Source organism: Nuphar pumila, chromosome 6 (genome assembly GCF_984573655.1).
Source record: "Nuphar pumila chromosome 6, dmNupPumi1.hap1.1, whole genome shotgun sequence".
Taxonomy (NCBI): Eukaryota; Viridiplantae; Streptophyta; class Magnoliopsida; order Nymphaeales; family Nymphaeaceae; genus Nuphar; species Nuphar pumila.
Genome location: NC_143254.1, coordinates 430,343 through 434,133, shown reverse-complemented (window position 1 = coordinate 434,133; position 3,791 = coordinate 430,343).

Below are 3,791 nucleotides of genomic sequence, written 5' to 3'. Positions count from 1 at the left end.
TCTCTCCTGCAAGCTCTTTAGCTCATGCCTTATTCTTCTCTCTCTCATTGTAACTTAATTAAGAGTATGTCCAGCCGTGCCTAATTCTAATAGAGTCAAGATGTTATTGATGGTGGTCTGTGTCAAGTTGTCATTCTTACCAAGTGTAGGGCATGGGCCGACCTTAGTGAGTAGGCGAAAGCTGGGTTGCATACTGAGAGCAAGGTTGCATGAATACCAATTGCATCAAGGACTCGATCCTAAGTTGGCAACTATCGCTTTAAAGATAACACATTTAATGCGTGCTTTTGAGCATATATGGTTCAAGCTTAGTTGTTGTACCCACTTATTTAATTTACTAAGTCTGCAACATGGTGACTACATGAAGGTTGAAACAAATGGTGTGAGTTACACTTTAAATTTTATATTTAGTTCAATATATCTAGTTAGATGCCTAAACATTCACCTTGTGCTTTGAGTGGTCGTATGCCTTGTTTACCTATTAGAATCATTGAAAATATGTTAATATATTTTCATTTTTTGAAACCATTATAATATATATATATATATATATATATATATATATATATAATATGAGTGTCTTTGTATTTAAAAGGTATAAAATAACTAAATGCGTATTCTTTTATTTGGACCTTCTTTTGGATCTAAATTTTATTGTTTGGATCTTATCTTGGTTTTATATACATATCTATATCCACTTTAGGGTTTTCAATCTTCTTGAGATTAGAGTTAATTTGTTTTGCCATTAACAATGATGAGATCTTATTTTTAAAGTGGTGTACTTATTTAAGGTCTTTTCTGAATTTTGCCTTTGAAATAGTTTTTGGATCCCATCTTGAATCTTTTATCATTTTTCAAATTAGATCTTAGATCCATTTGAGATTGGAATTCATCTTGCCCCATTCTGTTGTGAGACATAAAAAGATGCATTGTCTAGCACGATCATGTGCAATCCTATTGCACAAATGCAGTGTGCCCTTGCACCAAATCACACCCATCCACTGTTGGGCCTCATTTTAAAAGGCTGTATAACAGCAGGTGGAGGGTGATCAGGTGCAGTGGCACATTGCATTTGTATAATGTGAATGCACCTGATCTGGCCTCGGCTTTCTAGTGAGCATGATAAAAATACCCAACCGTTCTTAGCCCTCCTTTCACTCCAAGAGAAAGGGAAACTAATGTTCTCCTTGGTATATACAAGAAAATAAGCCAGATAGCTATATATATATATACAGAGAATATGCCCTCAGGAATAGAGGCTTTGTCTGCCATACTTACGGTCACTGTCCTTGCAGCGTAAAACATTGTGGGCTTACCTCTTTCCCCCAAGGAGTCACTAAGCTAGCTACAAGTTCTTGTCTCCCTTTACATTTCACATATGATCCATATTCCGTGTGGCGGATTTGGTAAGAGCACCTGAATCTTCTCCTCCTGATCCATAAGGCCTTTTTTTATGATGAGGAACCCTCACCAAAGCGAGGGGAACCCTAGTGAGGCCCCACTACCACCCTGCCTTACATGGCCCACCTCTATAATCTACAGACACACCGGTGCAACAGTGGGGTTTGATCCAGTGACTTCATCTCAGCACCCTCATAACCACCCCCCTGGCCACATGGGTGACCCCACGGTGGTCCCGCTTTGTAAGGCCTTTCTTGGCTTTATTTAGCTCCTAGCTCAATTAGGACGAACTCATCTTCCAACCACATGGCCCAAGCCCAAGTTGAACTTGGACCTAAACACGGAGTTAGCCAAAGCCAAGCCAAGTCTATGGTGAAGTCTCGAGCTTGAGCGTAGGCAACTGTAAAATGGAAATACATTTGATTGGCTTCCAAAGAGTTGCCTTCAGCATAAATAGATGAACTTCGTTCCATCGTTCAATATAGAATTAAAAAAAAATTGCTTTATAAAATAGATTTGGAAGGAAACTTGAAATACATGAATCCATAGTTTGCATCAAAGTAAATGGAATCTTACGAGTGCAACTTAACTCACTATACTATAAAACAAATTGAAAACGGTAAACCTTAAAAACTAGCAAGCTTTTACAAAAAATTCAAATTCTCACTTTATTATTTAAAAAACTAAATCTGCACCGTTCATTTTGGTTCTAGAAAAAATAAAAATAATACAAGGCAAATCATAAAAATCTTTTGCATAATTGAAAGCTTATTGAGTTTAATTTATGACACACATTAGGACTTTTGTCCTTGCCTAAGTCTAATAGGATGATTTAAGGGTCGTTTGTTTGACGCTAGAGAAAAAGAAAACAGCATAAACAGAAATCCCCTCAAAGCCCTCCCTTGGGTGGAAAATGCTTCTCGGTGTGATACGGGTTTCCAGAGAAAAAACTTCTTTGGGCGGAAAATGTGTGGGCTCCACTTGCTCTTTCCTGCTTTGGTGTTTGTTTTAATCTAGGCGGAAAAGAGTGCACCTTTCATGTGAAAGATGCCATCCACATGAATGTTTGGGGGGGGGGGGGGGGGGCAGAGGGAGAGACTTTCCTTAGCTCTGTATACTTATTAAATGATAAGTCAGTTTACTTTGTTGTTATTGTCTCAGACCGAGCCTTCAGAATGGGGCATGTGCAGTGCGGAGTTCTACTGAGTGGAAAACACATCGAATGTAGGAGCGTGCAGTATGTGTTGGCTTGATCGGCGACGTACGGTGATAGCGCCACACACGATAAGCAATGATATTGACGTTAGTGCATCACTGGGTGGCGACTCAAACATAAAGCCTTGTTTGATTAAGCAGTGCCAACGGATCAAAGGATATTGCCTTTGGAGATTTGATTAAGGACCTCTCAGCTTGCAAAAGTTTTCTGTGCGTAGCGGTTGGATGCATGGGGGTGCGTGTGGGTTAGGGCCAATTCTTTCAGGGATCATTTTAGGTGGTTCCAACCGACTATGGTGACTCAGGGCTAGGCGAGTGAATGCCTAGACGCGGGTGAATGAGTATGGGTGGTGCTCTTCGCTATGATATTCAATCATCAACTGGTCTTCAGATTGGGGGTTGAAAGACCTTGTCTCTTTGGTGGTGAGGTTCAGCTGGGGGCGTTCCCATGGGGTCGCTGTCCTCTCTATGGTACGCGAGACTTGTTGGCTTGGGGGACTGAAATTAAGGAAAGGTGGCTCGCAATGATACTTGGAGTCTTGGCATGCATCAGTAAAGGCTTTGGGGATGTGTCATCCTCCTTATGACCCGCGTTGGATGTTTGTTAAGTCGGTAGTACCGCATAGACACGTTTTGGCCTATGACAATGTACACTTGCCTGTGTGAGCGGCAAGACACATTTGGCTATTTGGTTGGAGGTGCTAGTCGGTATGGAATGGTTATACACGTAAGTGGCTATGAGATGCACGACAACCATGTCAGAAGGATTTCTTAAAAGAAAGAAAAGTTCGCTAAGTTGAAAATCTGCTATGTAAGAAGATTGTGTATGGGAAACACGTGATGTGAAGCTGACTAGGCTGCGAGGCCTAATGCCGCATGGGCATTTCTTGGCTTGAAAGGCATGAAAGTTGGCCTTGGAATTTTAGCACGTGACAACTGGTATCAAAGCAGATTTTGCAAAAATGACACATTGGATGTCGAGTTGTTTTGAGCAGGAGCATAACAGTACCTAAGTTGTGGATGTGTTGGAGAGCCTTTGGCTGGGTTTCTCTTCACATTGCCAAGGCATGTTCAAAGCACCAAAGCCGAAGTGCGACACTTCATGGTAGAGTTAGCATGAAGGCTGGTTTGCTGGAGGTGGGTTTGGCTATGTAGAAGGCCAACTATGTAGTTAG